This window comes from Mesoplodon bidens, assembly GCF_964165515.1.
Source record: "Mesoplodon bidens genome assembly, chromosome: 1".
NCBI lineage: Eukaryota > Metazoa > Chordata > Mammalia > Artiodactyla > Ziphiidae > Mesoplodon > Mesoplodon bidens.
Genome location: NC_138176.1, coordinates 36329721 through 36348884, shown reverse-complemented (window position 1 = coordinate 36348884; position 19164 = coordinate 36329721).

The following is a 19164-nucleotide window of genomic DNA, read 5'->3' as shown; positions in this document are numbered from 1 at the left end:
AGTTTGCATTTGCTAATCCCAAACTCCCAATCCACCCCCCACCCTCCTCCCCCTTGGCAACCACAAGTCTGTTCTCTATGTCTGTGAGTCTGTTTCTGTTTCGTAGATATGTTCATTTGTGTCATATTTTAGATTCCACATATAAGTGATATCATATGGTATTTGGAGGACAGAATCTTTGATTCATCTTCACATCCCCCAATGTACCTAGAACTCTAACTCTGTCTAAGGCATAGGAAAGAGTCAGTAAATAATGCTTGTAGATTTTAATGCACAAATGGTAATAATCCTAACTTTATACAATTTCATTAACAACTTAGCAGCAATATATAGTTCTACTATTAAAGAGTGAAAAATTAGTTTTTACTCAACTATTTTGAGGAAGTTTTCCTCTCAGAATATAAATACCGCCTTGATAAAAACTACCGAGTAATAGATTTGGAGACATCAAAACTTAAATAAGTCAGTATGATTCAAGCAGAAATAACGTAACATTCAAAAATTCCATTAAAAAAGTTCAGTTAATATGATTTTTTGCATGTAACATTGTAACTAAGTTTATCTACATGATGGCTGAGAATAAGCCTAATTATAATACAAATAGCAAAGTTAAGTGATTTTTTTTCCTTTTTGAATACTTTTTTCTTTTGAAATTTTAGTAATAATCCTTAACTATTTGAGAAATGAATCTGACCACCAAATGACTATTTCGTACTTTTTTTTTTTCCTGTTAAAAATAAGCTTAGGGCTTCCCTGGTGGCGCAGTGGTTGAGAGTCCGCCTGCCGATGCAGGGGACGCGGGTTCGTGCCCCGGTCCGGGAAGATCCCACATGCCGCGGAGCGGCTGGGCCCGTGAGCCGTGGCCGCTGAGCCTGCGCGTCTGGAGCCTGTGCTCCGCAACGGGAGGGGCCACGGCAGTGAGAGGCCCGCGTACCGCAAAAAAATAAAAAATAAAAAAAAATAAGCTTATAGTGGATGGATGGATAGATGGATGTATGGATAGATAGATGGATGTATGGATAGATAGAGAGAGAGAGAGAGAGATGATAAGCAAATACAGCAACATGTTAACAACTATATTTTTTAAATGAGAGCTTGGTAAACTTTTTCTGTAAAGGGTCAGATAGTAAGTACTTAGGCTTTGCAATCCTCATTGCAACGACTCAAATCTGCTGTTATAATACAAAAGCAGCCAGAAAAAATACATGAACTAATAGGCATAGCTGTGTTCTGATAAAACTTTATTTACAAAAACAGGCAAGCAACTGGATTTGACCCATGTTCTGTAGTTTGCCAACCCCTGATCAAAATGGTGTATATATGGATATTCACTATATAATTCTTCCAACTTTTCTGTATCTTTTAAAGATTTTATAATAAAATGTTGGAGGGAAAATATGTCTATGAATTATCCAAAGGTTTTAACTACTATGCAAATGTTTAAATATTAAAAGCTTATATACTATCCCCATGTTTTTGTCTTTATATATGTTCTTTGATACAGCCTTCAGATGGTAAACAGTTTAATATCAAATTTTCTGAAATATCCTTAGATTCAGGCATTAAAATCATCCTGAACAGGAATGACTGATCCAAAAAGACTGGTCCTTGGTAATAATAAGAAGAAAAATTACCTCTCTGCTTTTCACCCCTCCAGTGACTTTCTGTGTAGCAATGACTTTCCACTTAATTGTGACCTTTCCTTTCCTGTCAGGGAAGGGGAGGTGGATGTTTTTGTGGCACTATTATTTTATATACAGTGTATATGCCTTTTTCCAACCTTTTAAAGACGTTCTATTATTTAAAGTTGGCATTATCTAAAGTTGACAGCAGTGACTTTTCACATTATATTATTTCCCTTTGAGTATTTCCATCTACACGGTACTTAATATAATCTGACATATTTTCATTTTCTTCACAATGTGGATTTTTTAAACTACTTTTTCTGGCAGTTGTGACACTGGTTATTTAAAACATTAAAAGGAGTCTAAATTTGAGGTGTTTATAGTATTAGCTCTGCTAGACAGAACAAGATGATAATCAGGGCATAAGACACCCTTTAGGATCTGTGTAGCCTTTTTTTTTTTTTTAACTTATTTTTGGCTGCGTTGGGTCTTTGTTGCTGTGCGTGGGTTTTTCTCTAGTTGCGGTGAGCGGGGGCTACTCTTCGTTGCGGTGCGCGGGCTTCTCATTGCGGTGGCTTCTCATTGCAGAGCACGGGCTCTAGGTGCGCGGGCTTCAGTAGTTGTGGTGTGTGGGCTCAGTAGTTGTGGCGCACGGGCTTAGTTGTTCTGTAACATGTGGGATCTTTCTGGACCAGGGCTCGAACCCGTGTCCCCTGCATTGGCAGGCAGATTCTTTTTTATATATATAATTTATTTATTATTTATTTTTGGCTGTGTTGGGTCTTCGTTTCTGTGCGAGAGCTTTCTCTAGTTGTGGCAAGCGGGGGCCACTCTTCATCACGATGCGCGGGCCTCTCACTATCGCGGCCTCTTTTGTTGCAGAGCACAGACTCCAGAGGCGCAGGCTCAGTAGTTGTGGCTCACAGGCCTTGTTGCTCCACGGCTTGTGGGATATTCCCAGACCAGGGCTCGAACCCGTGTCCCATGCATTGGCGGGCGGATTCTTAACCACTGTGCCACCAGGGAAGTTCCCTGTGTAGCCTTCTTGAATTGAAGCAGAAAAAATTCTGCGTCATAGTCACTGGCTTAATTCATAATCCAAACCAGCGTTAGGAGGCAATCACAGCATCTTTTTCCCTGACAGAATTTTTCTTTAGGCCTATAAAGCAATTCTGGCCTTAGAGACAACCATTCTCCATAGAAGACAAAAAATGGGAGCAGGGAGGAAAACAGTCTCTGTCATAGGATCATTTCAGCCACCACAATCCCAAGAGCTTCTGAGGATCCCAGACCTCCTGGGTACACACACTGCCTACCTCCCAAAACTGAGGATCCCACCCAGCCTTCTCGCCACTTGGCTCTTTTATGGAGACCCCTGGTGTAAGACCCAGTGGATCCCCCCAGAGGACCTGGCCCTCTCCTGTGCTGCAGTCACCTGCACTAAGCGCCTACAGTCACCCACCTTGTTCTAGAGAATCACCATTTTAAATGAAGAAACTAGCTCTGAGAGAAGTTAGATGCCTACCTACACCCTTCCCTCCTACTGGGGTGAATCCCCCGTTCTGAACTCTTCTGTTTCTGTCCCGTCACCACCATTTCCTGACAAGGCAGCTATCTTGCAAATGCCTCCTTTTTGAAATAGTGCAGAGTATAAACTCTGAAGTCAAGTATATCAGAGTTCAGCTCTCATAACTGCCATTTACTAGGTATGGATTTTTATCAGGTTACTTAACCCTGCTGTGCTGGGCTGAAAAATGCCTCCTAAGATATGTCCGCATCTGGATGCCTGGAACATGTGAATGTTACCTTATATGGTCAAGTTTTTGCAGGTGACTAATTAAGGATCTTGAAATGAGGAGATTACCCTGACTATCCAAGTAGGCCCCAAATGCCATCACAAGTGTCCTTAAAGAGAAAGATAGAGGGAGAGTAGATGCCACACACAGACAAAAAAGTGATGTGAAGGTGGCGGTGGAGATTGGAGTGATGTGGCCACAAGCCAAAGGATGCAACAGCAGTTAGAAGCTGGAAGAGACAAGGAACGGATGCTCCCCTGGAGCTTCCAAAAGGAACCAGCCCTGCTAACATCCTGACTGCAGGCCTCTAGCCTCCAGAACTGTGAGAGAATAAATCTCTGTTGTTTCAAGCAACCTACTTTGTGGTAATTTTTTACAGCAGCCATGAAAAACTAATATACCCGCTAAGCCTCAGTTTCTTCATCTATTAAACAGAAATAATATATACCTTTCTAGGCTGTTTTGATAACAAAAATTAACAAATGCAAAATACTACCTCAATCTCTGACATATAGTAGGTATACAGTACATAGCAGCTATTGTTTCTATTATAATTATCTTCATTATTTTTTAGTATGAGTAAAAGAGTATAGGCAGCTTATCCTAAACCCAACACTGCTGTTTTAAAAATTAATCAAACCAAATACTCAGTATATCATCTTTGTATGGGAAGAACCGTATATTTATTTATAGTTTTTATCAAAATACTGCCTTTCATCAAAAAGCTGTCTTCTATACTGTTGCTATATTATTATGAAGTGCCAGATCTATTCATGCCAATAATTAAATAAGCCATGTTGCATTTTTCCAAGCATTTAATTGTGAATTTTACCATAAATTACATGTTTAAAATGGAAAATAAACAGTTCCAGCTGTTTTGAGGACAGCAAATCTAAATTCAAACTGCTGAATTCTGGAAGAGCTACAGATCTTTTTAAGTAAGCTATAATTTTTAAAAACCGATGTCAACTCTTGCTTATTCAAAACTTTAACATTCACTGATATGTAAGTAGGGGAAAGTGGGAATTTTACATTATTAAAGACTGCTTCCCCGAACACAGAAGTGTAGTATGTAGGGAAGTAAGCATACATTCAACTAATGATTGTTAAGGAACTGTGCTAAGCATTGGAGGATAGAAAGGTGAAAAAGACAAAGCCTCTACCTTGGAGGGACTCACAGGGCAGTGAAGGATATAGAAATTTAAGCAGATAGATTAAAGTTTGGAGTAATAGTGAAGCTAACATTTACCAGGTGTCTCCTGTGTGCCAAACACTGAATAACTCTTTACATGAGTTATTTAATTCTCACAACAACTCTAAGAAGTGAGGTTTTAGCAAGATTAACTCCCTAAAGGTCATATGGCTAGTTTAAGAAGAGTCTAATTCCTGAGACCTCTGTCCTAACCACTACTACCGAGGCATAAACTACATACTATGAGAACACAGAAAAGAAGAAACTTACTGTGTCTGAAGAAAGTGAGGAGGCTTCATCCCAAAAATACATTTAAGCTGGATCAAAACTGGATGAGAGTTAGGAGGACTTTTTTAAGGTGAAGAAAAGGTCAAAAGGCACTCCAGAGGGAGAGAAGAACCTGTGCAAAAGTGAAGCATCAAAAAAGGGCTATTTTTTTATGATGGCTGGAGTGCCAATGAGGTTTGGTGGTCAGGAGTAATATACTGTACACAAATAAGGACATCAAATGATTAAAGTCTTTGGGGAGAGCCAGGATCAGATTTGCATTTTAGAAAGATGGCTGAGGATCCACGTGCAGGATGGAGTGTACAAAAAGAAGTCAAACCTGGAAGCAAAGCCTTCAAGTTCAAGGTGGTAACCAGAACACCACACACTTACCAATTCCCATTGGAATAATGAAGCAAGTACCAAAGAAAATACTTTGTATTACTGTTGGAAATCAGAGAAGGATATCATCCACATATCAGAAGGCATGTGGCAGAAGAGATGCTTGATCTCACTGATTGGTAGACTCATCTAAAAATGTCTGAAACAGGGGCTTCCCTGGTGGCACAGTGGTTAAGAATCCGCCTGCCAGTGCATGGGACATGGGTTCGAGCCTTGGTCTGGGAAGATCCCACATGCCGCAGAGCAACTAAGCCTGTGCGCCACAACTAATGAGCCTGTGCTCTAGAGCCCACGAGCCACAACTACTGAGCTGCATCTACTAAAGCCCATGCACCTAGAGCCCATGCTCCACAATAAGAGAAGCCACCGCAATGAGAATTCCGCACACCGCAATGAAGAGTAGCCCCCGCTCACCGCAGCTAGAGAAAGCTGGTGCACAGCAATTAAGACCCAACACAGCCAAAAATAAATAAATGAATAAATTTTTTTTAATGTCTGAAACAAATTTGAAGCTCAGTGTGTGTGCACACACACACTAAATTTAGACAAAATAGAATTCAATGGAAAATATTTTTTTAAAAAAGGAAAAGGGGTAATGTTAGCTGTATAAAAGGGAAAATTCAACCAGGAATACAGTCATGAACGATTATGCACCAAATAAGATAGCATCAAAATAGATAAAACCAAAGCTGCTAGAAGCACGGGGAAAAGTCCAAAGTTGTAACCATAATAGGAGACTTTAACATACTCTCTCTTCTTAATAGATCTAATTAAAAGCAAACACAGTTAGTGTATAAAAATATAATGGAAAGCTTGAGTTAATAATATATATCATACTTTGTATCCCATAAGTTTTAAATTGTTTCACATCCTAGCCAACAAGAAAATCTCCATACATTCCAAAAACTAAAAAATTGTACAGGCTACATTTCCTAACCACAATGCAATTAATAAAAGGGAAAACAAACAAAAAAGTAGACCATTGGGAATTATTAAACACTATATTAAATAGTTTGGGCCACAATAGAATATTAAATTGCAATTACAGACTTTTTAGAAAAGTCTAAAAGACTAAAGTCTAGTGTTTTTAGAAAATACTACATATCTAAACTTGTGGAGAAAAGTACCCAGAGGAAAACATGAAGCCTCAAGCATTTATATTAAATAAACAAAAAAAATCAAAATAACTTAAATATAGCTCAGTCAAGAAGCTGTAAAAAGCACCAAAAAATAAATTTAAGGAAAATATGAGGAAAGACAGAATGCAGCAGCTCACAGCATAATCAGTTCAAAGTATCAATTATTTTTAAGAAATGGTTCACTTTTACAGACTAAGAAAACTTAGCTCTGGCAATCATAATCAAGGTTAAGGAGAAAAAACACCAATGTACAACATAAGGAATGAGAAAGGAGGCACAAACACAAATTTATTTAATCTCTATTTTCTGAATACATATTATGTATATATATGACAAAATCTTTGATGAAAAGGTGATAAACCTAGTAGGATAATAACCAAAGGGGAAAACATAAACCTAGTAGGATAATAACCAAAGGGGAAAACTTTTCAACACATCTAAAAATATCCCCCCAAAAGATACCAGGTTATAGTCCCATGTGGTTTCACAGATTAGTTCTTACAAATCACAAAGAGGAATCCATAATTTATATGCTAAAGAATATAGAAAAAAAGGAATGTTTCCCATTTCATTTTACCAGATGATATAACCTTGATATTTAAACCTGAAAAATATGCAAAAAAATAGTTATCTAACATATAGAGATTTAAAATCCTAAATAAAATACTGAAAATTATAATCCAGAAGTATATTTTCAGAATATCTTAATTTATAATTCAGTTAATGTAGTTCACCTGTTAACAAACTAAAAATGTAAAAGCTGTGTGATCATCCCAACACACACAGAAAAAGCATTTGACATCTAAATCTCAGCAAACTAGGATTAGAAGGAAATTTTCTCAACACAATAAAAAATATCTATGAAAAATCTACAACTAATATCAAACTCAGTGGTGAAAGTCTAAATGTTTGCCACATAAGATCAGGAACAAAATGAGAATAACCACTCTCACCACTTCTAGTCACCGTTGTTCTGGAGATTCTAGCCAGTGCAATAGCCAAGAAAAAGAAATAAAAAGCATCCAGATTGGAAAGGAAGAAGTAAAACTGTATTATTCACAGATGGCATGTTTGTCTATGTAAAAATATGATGAAATCTGCAAAATATAATGCTGTTAGAAATAATAAATAAGCCTAGCAATATTGCAGACTTACGATAAATAAAAAGCAATTGTATTTTTATACATACTAGCAATGAACAATTAAAATTGAAAGTTCAAAAATAATGAGAAAAAAATTAACGAAGAACTAAATACATGGAGAGATATACAATGTTCCTGGGTTGGAAAACTCGACACTGTTAAGATGAAGATTTTTCCCAAATTGGTCTATAGATTCAGTGCAATCCCAATCAAAATCTCAGCAGTTTTTTAAGAACTTTACAAGCTAATTCTAAAATTCACATGGAAATGCAAAGGACCTAGAAAGGCAAAACAACTCTGAAAAAGAAAAAAGTTGAAGGACTAACACTAACTGACTTTACGATTTATTAAAGCACTACTTTATTATTGTGGTACAGTGTGAACAGCATGGTATTAGCTTAAAAAGAGATAAATTGATCTATGGAACAGAACAGAGAATCCAGGGAAAAATAAATACATGGACAACCTGTTTTTGCCAAAGGTACAAAGGGATGAAAAAAAATTCTTCAAAGAATAGTCTTTTCAACAAATGGTGCTGGAAAACTTGAATACCTGTATGCAAAAAACAGCAAAAACAACTGACCCATACCTTGCACCATATACAAAGATTAATTCATAATGGATCATAGACCTAAATGTAAAACCTAAAAATATAAAACTTTTAGAAGAAAACATAGGAGAATATCTTTGTGACCTTAGTTTGGGCAAAGATTTCTTAAATATGCCATAAAAGCACAATCCACAAAAGAAAAAAATTAATAAATTGGACTTCATCAAAATTAAAAACGTTTATTCCTCAAAATACACTGTTAAGAAATGAAAAAGACAAGCCACAGACAGGGAGAAAATATTTGTAAAGCATATACCTGATAAAAGATTTATATCCAGAATATAAAAAGAACTCTCAAAATTCAAGAGTACAAAAACAAAGAACCTAATTTTTTTTAATGGGCAAAAATATTTAAACAGATACTTCACCAAAAAAGATACATGGATGGCAAATAAACACATAAAAAGCTGCTCAATATCACTAGTCATTATGGAAATGGAAATGAAAGCCTCTATATACCTATTAGAATAACTAAAATTTTAAAGTCTGACTGTACCAAGTGTTGGCAAGGATGTGAAGGAACTGGAACTCTCATATAACGCTGAAGGAAATGTTAAGTGGTACCACCATTTTGGAAAATTGTTTGGCTGTTTCTTGAAAAAAAAAATCAGTTCTCAGTTTTTCCACTATAGATTGTTTTGTCTGTCCTTGAACTTCATCTAAATGGAATCACACAGTATTTACCATTTTGTGTAAATCTTCTTTCACTCATCACAATGCCTTTGAAATTTATCTGTATTATTGTATATATGAGTAGTTTTTTCCTTTTTATAGCTGAGCAGTATTCAGTTGTATGACTAAACCATAATTTGTTTATCCAGCCTCTTATAGATGAACACCTGAGCTGTCTCCAGCTTGGGGCTATTATGAGTAAAGCTATGAATGCTCTCATACAAGTCTTTCTGTGAACCATGCTTTCATTTCTCTTGGGTAAATACCTAGGAATTAAATATCTGGCTCATAAAGTAAGTGTATGTTTCCTTTCATAAGGTATGGCCAGAAATTTTCCCAAAGTGGTTGTACTATTTTAGATTCTCACCAGCATTGTATAGACATTGTAGTTTTGGGTGAAGCAGAGCTGGGGATTGACTACACACAGTCATGAACAACTTTCTGGAGTGCTAGAAACGTTCTATATCTTTATATGGGTTTGGGTTCCACACGTGCATTCATTTGTCAAAAACTCAGCAAAGGAAGAATTTTGTGTACATCATTGTATGTAAACTTCATATCAGAAGAAAAAGCTGTAAACAAGTGTTGAATACTAATGATTTGAATAGCTAATGAATGCTTACTGAAATATTTAAGGTGAATTGTTCTGATGTCTGCAATTTACTTTGTGATGCATCAAAAAAAAGGTAGATTGATGGGTGGACAGAGAATTGATTGCATTGATAGATATCTGATAAAGCAAGAGCATAAAATGTTAATGACACAATTTTATAGTGTGTACAAAAGTGGTCACTTAAAAGTCTTTTCAACTTCACTGTGTGTTTAAAATATTTCAAACCAAAATGCTAAAACTGAGCAAAAGATAAAACATAAATCTACCATAGGAGCCAGCTATCCTACTCCACTCCTAGGTATCAACCCAAGAGAAATGAAAGTATGTGTCCACACAAAGACCCACATGCAAATATTCAAAGCAACTTTATTTGTAATGACAAAAAACTGGAAACAACCCAAATGTCCACTAAGGTAAATGGATAAACAAAAGGTGGTATATCCATACAATAGACTACTATTAAGCAGTAAAAAGGAATACACTATCAATATGTGCAACTCAAAATAATTTTGCTGTGTGAAAGAAGTCAACCCCTGCTGAAAAAATTCCTACTGTATGATTTCATTTATATAAAATTCTAGAGGATGGAAATAATCTATGGTGACAGAAAGCAGAACAGAATTACCTGGGGATAGGGTGTGGGGAGGAGTGTGGAAAGGGGTGGGGATGGGGAGAGAGGGGAGGATTACACGTGGGAATGAGGAAACTTTGGGGCTTGATTGTGATAATAGTTTCACAGTCGTGTGCATATGTCAAAACCTATCAGATTTTAAACTTTAAATAGGTGCAGTTTAGTATATTTCAATTGTACCTTTAAAAAGCTGTTTTTAAAATCCTAAAGAAAATATTGAAAATTTTAATCCAGCAGTATATTTTAGAATATTTTAATCATGTAAACTTAATGCAATGAATGCAAAGATTACATAATATTGAAAAAGTATTAATATGATGAATTATATTAATTAGTTAAAATTTAAATTTTCAGCTAACATTTTTAAAGCCTGATATTTTTCATTCTAAGAGAATTTCATAAATATTTCATAAAATGATTTTTATAAAGTCTCTCAAGCTGATATCCAAAATGTTGTTAATGATAAATACTAGATGGTTTCCCATAAAGCCAAGAATGCCCACTATTACTACCTTCATTGTTTCTTTAATTAATCTGACATTTCTAGCTAGTAGAATTAAATAAGTAAAATGAATAAGAAATATAAATATTGAAAAGGAGTTGATAGAAATGTCATTATTTGTAGATGAACTGGTTTTCCAACAGAATTTACAAAAATAAATCAAATGAAAGACTAGTGGAAGAAATTCCAATAAGTTGGTGGTTGGTTGTAAAACATCAAAATAATGGTTTTTATATATTGTAATAACAACAATACAAAGTATTTCAAAATACATTTAAAATAAAGATGCAGATCTAATGTAAAGAAAACTACAAGTCTTTACTGAGGGGCATAAAGTAGTCTTGGAAAACTGTAAGAGGTGTTTCTGGACTAGGAAGGCTCAGTGGTAAGATGTCAATTCTGTAGAAATTAATCCAAGGCAACACAATGAAAATAAAAATGCCAACAGGATTTTCCTCCAATCTGACATGATTCAAAATTTCATCTGCAAGAATAAGCGTACAAGAAAAAAAAAAACAGAACAATATAGAAAGAGTATCAGCGCAGGGAAACCTGTCCAACAAGCTTACAAAATGTGCTATGAAGCCACAATAACATAAACCTTAGGCTGAAATTTGGGCAATCATAGACAGGTCAGTGGAACAGAATATAAAATCCCAAAAAAGAACCAAATATAGCAGTAACGTCTCAAATCAAATCAAATGGTATTCTAAGCACAAACCAAAAGAAGTCAAAATATAAAATATAAAAACTGGCAAAAACCCCACAAAACCTTAAATTTCTTTCTAACAAGAACAACACAAACAAAAAAGAAAAGGCAAATTGTGGGGAGAAAAATGTAATATATTATGACAGAGAAAGAGTTGCTCAAATATAAAAGAATCTCTAACAAACTAATGTTTCATTAGAAATACATGCAAAATCATAAACAGTGCATTTTTTATTGAAGGATAGTTGAATTATAATGTTGTGTTAGTTTTAGGTGTACAGCAAAGTGATTCCATTATACATACATATATATTCTTTTTTTTCATTTTTATTTTATATTTGAGTATAGTTAATTTATAATGTTATGTTAGTTTCAGGTGTACAGCTAAATGATTCAGTTATGCATATACATATATCCATTCTTTTTCAGATTCTTTTCCCATATAGGTTATTACAGAACACTGACTAGAGTACCCTGTGCTATATAGCAAGCAGGTCCTTACTGATTAGCTATCTTATATATAGTAGCTTGTATCTATTAATCCCAAACTCCTAATTTATTGCTTCCCCTCTTTCCCCTTTGATAACTATAAGTTTGTTTTCTATGTCTGTGAGCCCATTTCAAACAGTGTATTTTTAAGAAATACAAATGTTGTGTAGGCAAAGAACAAACATAACATTACTATTAATCTGAGAAATGCATATTAAAATAATGGGATAAAGATATTTCCACCTGTCAAATGATTAAAGATAGTATCAAAGCATAACAATAGTAAATATTTGCAAAAGTGACTTCTTGTTGTATTTGACCAATGGGAGTCACCAGCAAGAGACAGGAAGCAGGAGAGAGATTGGAATTTTTATTTCCTGCATTTGGGCTGTGGTGTGTCATGCTGTGTTTCTATACCTGAGTCCACAGTACCTGTTAAATGGTCCTTCCCTCAGCTACAGCTCCCACCAGTTTCCAATAACAGCTCCCTCCCCAGACTCTTTCAAACCCCAGAGACCTAGGGTGGAAAAGGTTTGCTGAGATATCTAGTTTCTAGATGCGCTCTACCTGCTGGTTCCTCTAACCCTGGCCTCACACCTCTGTAAATGCTCCTTCTGTTAAACTCTTCAAACCCTTTAATAACCAACTTGAGTGTGGTTTCCTAGCAGGACCCTGACTGATACACAACCCTACAGTAAGAATATATTGTTTAAGTCTCCGTGTGTGTGTGTGTATGTGTGTGTGTGTGCAGATACAAATGTAGACTTAGACATAGGTAGAGACACTCAGAAAAATATGAGAATGTATATATACCAAAATGTGTCACATAGAAACACACACATGTATATACACATACATACATTTCTACGTATATAAATTCAATAAATAACAAAGAATGTAGGAAAGATTTAGTAAAAAAAAAAAGCCTTTGCTTAGATTTTTACACAGAAACTTCATTTAGACCTTCACTATGCAGACTATATAAAAACTGCATGTAAAAAAATTAAAACTTTAAAGAAAGAAAATATAAATTAAAATTTATACAATCTCTGAGGGAAAGGAATTTATAAATTCCATAGGAAGTTTGGGAAGGGAAAGTCTGAAAGAGATGAATCAATTTAACATTTAAAAATGTAATTTCTACTGACCACAAACAAAACTAAATGAAAATGTATATGAAAAACAAAAATATATACATAATTACAAGACAAACAAAAGGTTTATATTATTAATGTATAAAGGACAATAACCAGTGAGAAAAGGGCATGAATGGAAAGTCCACGAAAGAGAAGGTGACTTTTTATATCTCCATTTAAAACTTCCAAGCCTCATCTCTCGCAGCACCTCCTCGACCCTATGCCTGTTCCTTTGGCTTAGAATTCTCATCCCTTCCCACCCCGACATTATCCCAGACCCCCACGTCTTCACCAACTATCACCCTATCCACTCACCTGCACAGGCAAATATCTCACCTGGAAAACCCCAGCCAGGACCCTGCACCTTTGGGCCTGCACCCAAGTAACTGGTATAGCTTGGAATATCACACAACTGTGCAGACTAATCTCCCTTTAAATTAGTGACCAGTAATCTCACACTGCCCAGAAATCCCAATAACTTCCCTGATAATCTTGCTTTCCTACTTTTAAAGACAATAATTACATTTGACAGCATTGTCTACCAACGGGATCCACTTCCGTGTCTCTCATTCACTTTTCAAACTTCTCCCATCTTCCCCTGTCACTGACCCACTCTAATAAATTTTTCCTTACTCAGGTTGCCAAATCCCATAGACGCTTTTCAATCCTAATCTTACTAAACCTCTCAATTGACCACATCCTCCACATTGAAACACCCTGCTGTTCCAATTCCATGAAACTTCACCTCCTTAGTTTCTTCCTTACCTCCCTGCTTGCTCTGTCTAGGTTTCCTCTTCCAGCCTTCCCTTTTCTTCCCCATCTCTAAAGAGTGTGGAGTTATTCTAGGCCTCTATTCAGGAGTCTTCTCACTCTATACTGGATGATCTCACCCATTCTCATTTATTCCAGTATCAATTCTATGCTATCAAATACCAGATTTTTATCTCCAATCCAGATTTCTCTCCTGACCTCAAGTCTCATATCATCACCTGGATATCTCATAAGCTGCTCACATCTAATATGTCCAAAACAGAACCCATTCTTTCTACACCCTCCGTCATCCAAGCCTGTTGCTCTACCTCTCAGTAAAAGACACCTCCGTTAAAACAGCTGCTCCAACCAGTAACCTGGAAGTCATCATTGTTATTTCCCTCTTCCTTACTTCCCAAATCTAATTCACCACAAATTCTTGCTGATTCTACCTCCAAAATATATCTCAAACCCATCCTCTTCTGCTGAGGATTTGGCCCCAACCAAGCCACCTCTGCTTTCCTTCCTGACTACTGTCATAACCTTTTGACTGATCTCACTTCTACTCTTGCCCCTCCCAACTATCATCACACAAGGGCCAGAAAAAAAAAATTCTAGAAATATAAACCTGATCCAAACCCTTCAGTGGCTTCCTATTAAAATTAGTGTCAAAATCAAGAACGCTCACCATGACACTACATGACCTGGCTCCTTGTAACTTTTAGGCTTCATCTCATATACTTTTTGACTTCTCACTCTCCTCCAGCCACCCTGCTCTTCTCTCAGGTCCTCAAACGTATCAAGCTCTTCCCACTTCAGGGAGCTCACCTATGTTTTTCTCTCTGCTGAACCACTTTCCATGGCTCTTTGCCAGTCTCTTACTTATCCTCTGGTCTCCGCTTAAATGTCATTCCCTCAGAGGTTTTCCCCAACCACTACCACCCTCAATCTAAATTAGGTCTCTCTAGTATACCATCTTGTACTTTGCCTTTGTATAATTTACCTTGGTTTGTGTTATATACCTATTTATTCGATTATTTCTAGTGTGTTTTCCCACTAAAACTAGATCATACACTGCATGAGAAAGGGTGCCAGGGAATATTTGTTTGGTTCATCACTTTTATACCCAGCACTCTGCCAGCACCTGGCACATGATCTTGGGTTTTTTTCCAACAATCAGATTAATGAATACATGAAGCTTTGGCTCAGGCCTCACTTCTTCTATAACTCCTTTCTCAACCACCCTCCCTGCTCCCCAACACTGGTAGATTTCAGCACGTGCTTCCTTGTTCCCCACTGAGTACCTGTAATCACACATGACAAACAGTCTCACTGAACTTCTTTTGGGTTCTTAAATGAGCCAACACTCCATATCGCTTCTAGGCCTTCACACATACTAATCACTCCAACTGGAACACTGCTTTCCTCACTTAGCCAAATGATCCAGCTCACATGATTAGGGTCAGTTAATGTTAGAGAGTAAATTAAGAACCTGCTCCAACCATTCCCTCCCTCCCTAGGAAGGTGAGAGGAGACCTGCTTCTACCTTCTTTTTTTTTTTTTTTTTTTTTTTTTTTTGCTTCTACCTTCTTAAACCAACACCTTTCAATGCGAAAAACACATTAGGAAGAGGAAATTCTAAAATGACCTACTATTGGCCCCAGAATCACACTTTGCCACTGAAAATACTACAGATTTAACTCCATCTCCCACCAATGGATTAGAAATAAATAAACCAGTTTCTCTAAAATGGCTTCAAGGACGGTGTCAATGCCATCTGTGTTAACAAAATTTCAGGCAAAAAAAAAAAAAAAATCAATGGTTACATAAGGCAAGAACGCCTAATTTTCTGCATAGTCGATTGGCTTTTTCAGAAGAACAGCCTTGAAGGTATCCAGAAATCAATTGCTTTGGTAATGTACACTCAGCAACCTCAAAGTTGACATATGACTTAAATCACCGAGTAGAAACCAGGGAGGCCTTAATAGGTACTGACCAAGTAAAGATGTACCCTGAGAACAGAGAGTACACGAGAAAGGGGTGAACGGCATGTGCCGAAACAAACTCAGTCATCAATGGTATCGCATGTGCCACTTTTTAAAAATATTTATTTACTTATTTGGTTGCACCAAGTCTTAGTTGCAGCTCACGGGCTCCTTAGTTGAGGCTCGTGGGCTCCCTAGTTGCAGCAGGTGGGCTCCTTAGTTGTGGCTCATCAGCTCCTTAGTTGCAGCATGTGAACTCTTAGTTGTGGCATGCATGTGGGATCTAGTTCCCTGACCAAGGATTGAACCCAGGCACCCCGCTTTGGGAGCATGGAGTCTTAACCACTGCACCACCAGGGAAGTCCCAACATGTGCCATTTTTTATAATAACTATGTTGCGGGCATCACAGGTTGGCTCACTTGGCATTCATCCCTACTTTTCTTTCTTTGTTTCCTCTAGTATAGAAGTTAGGAAAGCGAAATTATTACTTTCTCGGCCTCTTTTGAAACTAAGGATGACTAAATGAACAGTTTTGGCTGAAGAAGCCTTCTCCATTCCCTCAATTGCCTAAGTCAAAAACTTGGAGTCGCTGGGCAGTTGGACTGGCAGTAATGAGTAATAGTCTAATAGATTCACAAGGTTTGATTATAATGGGATTGGGAGCTTATCTCAGAAGCCATTAAATGTATGTTTGTTTGCAGACAAAGACAGATCCAAGAAATATTTGAGAGTTGAACATAGCAACATTTCTTAGGCCTTACCTAACACTGCCTCTAGCCTTAAGGCTTATCACCATCAATCATCTACAGGATTAACATCTCCCAATCCAGCTGTCCAGCCAGGTAGATCCATTGATTATTAAGAGTGTATTGTTTAACTTCTGTATGTTTGTGAATTTCTCAAATTTCCTTCTGTTATTGTGATTTTCTAACTTTGTTTCATTGGAGTTGGAGAGCACACTTTGTATGATTTCAATTCTTTTAAATCTGAGACCTAACATATGATCTCTCCTGGAGAAGGTGCCATGTACATTTGAGAAGAATATATATTCTGATGTTGAGGGAGTGTTTTATAGATGTTCTGTGTCTGTTACTATGTTTATAATTTGATCAAGTTTCTATTTCCATGTTGATCTGTCTAGTTGTTATGTCCATTATTGAAAATGGGATATTGAAGTGTCCAACAATTATTGTTGAATTGTCTATTTCTCCCTTCAGTTCTGTCAGTTTTTCTTCATGTGTTTTGAAGCTCTGTTGTTGGGTGCATACATATTATTGTTGTTTTATCTTCTTAATGAATTGACACTTTTATCATTAAAAAAAAAAAAACTTGGAGTCATCCTTGACTCCTCTCTTTCTCCCACACCCCACATCTGATCTGTTAGCAAGTTCTGCTTGCTCCAGCTCCACAATGTATTCCAAATCTAAATATTTCTCACCACCTCCACCACTACTATCTTCATCTAAGTCAGCATGATCTATTGCCTGGGCCATTGCCATTGTCTCTCTGCCACCATTCTTACCCCCTACAATCTATTTCCCAAAGAACAGCTCTGAAGTTGTCTTTTTTAAAATGCAAACCTCATCATATTACTTCTTTGCTCAAAGCCTTCCAACATCTTTAAACAGAATAAAATAGAACTCCTTACCATACTCTACAAGGCCTTGTATGATCTGATTTCCAGCCACCTAGTCAACATCCACATCCACCACTCTCCTGCTTGCTCACTCTGCGTCAGCATTGCTGGCCTCCTTGCTGTTACTCAAACATGCCAAGCATGTTTCTCATCAGGGTCTTTCTATTTCTTGTTCTCTCTTCCTGGAACACTCTTCTGCCAGATATGTCTCCCTTTCAATTATTCGAGTCTTTACTAAATCATCACCCTATCAGAGACACCTTCTCCAAACATTGTATCTAAAATAGCATTATGCACATACTTCTTACTTCATTGCACATATTACAACTTGACTTTATCATTAATATATATTGGTTTATTTCTATATTGTCCCTCCAACACTTACACATGCACAGGCACACAGACGCTATTTTATTTACAGCTGTATCCTCAGCATCTAAAAAAGTGCCTGACATGTAGTAGGAGCTCAGTTATTGTATTTGTAGAATTAATAAGCTTCCCATATACCTCTGCCCAAATTTGAGTTATCCTATATTACCATTCTTTACCATTTCTTCTACTTTTTCTAAATTAATAATTATGACACACATGGTTCATTTTCCACCCATCACTTAAGCCTCATACCCCACTTCCATGACAATAAAACCGTGATTTTTTCAAGTAACCATAGAGCCATTGATCTATCCCAGTCCCCAACAATGAATCATGATTCTCCTAAACCAGTCATGGTAATCCTATTCTACTTTGGCACAGACTGTTATACAGTAAACATGTCATCTGATTTTTTTCAAGGGAAGGGAAAATTAACTAAAATATTTCCCATCTCAAATAAAAAGACCAAGTTTTAGAAGTAACTAATGTTTTGTACCTGTCTCTTCCTTCCTTCTTGGAACGTGGCTTTGAAGATATAATGCTCAGAGCTGTGACAGCTATCTTGCAACAATGAGGTGACGTTCATGAAGACTAAAAGTCAACTCAATGAGAATAGTACAATGGAAAGACAGGGAGACGTAAATCCTGATGACATCATTGAGCCAGTGAATAAGCCTGAACTGCCCACTTCCGATGCTCTTCTTAAGTAAACAATAGATATTCTTATGGTTTAGGCTATTGTTAGTTAGGTTTTCCTTTATTAACAGCCAAATGAAATCATAGCTCTTTCAATTATTTTATTTATGAATGTGTTTGTGAGGACAAATATGTTTTTCTTTTATGTAGAAGAACATTCTGGATAAGAAAAGAGAAGGAAAGAGGGAGAGAAGGAAGGGAGAAACAAACTCAGCTAATTTATGGATGAAATAATCCTGGAAGTGGAGTAAATTACAGGAAGGATAAAGAAGCAAATATATATATATTTTTTTCCAATATCTTACCTAGTCTCAACTTCCTCCAATCTATCTTTATCTGAACCTTCCACTAGTACATAAAGATCATAAAGTAAGCCACTTCTTTGATAAATCTGTTACAGTGATTTCATACCATCACACTGTAAAACCTTTAATGACTTCTCATAATCTACCAGGTAACGTTCATCTAGTTAGCATTCAAAGATTCTAATATCCAGTCACACCAATCCATTGAATTTATCTCCTACTCTTTTCTAATCTAAATCTTCCCACTCAAATAAAAACAAATAAATAAGAACAAACTGTCCTTACTGTTTTCATATTCTTTATTATATCTAAGCCTTGATCTCCCCATTCCAAGTTGCTGGATAATCTAATAGAGAAAGTAAGTAGGTATTTAAAACACTAGCAAAGCAGAGGGCAGAGAGAGAAAGAGAGATTCAACTATAATGCATTTATCCAGAATTTTGCAACCAGAAAAGTAAAATAAACTGTTTAATTTCATCATGCATGCATGTTTT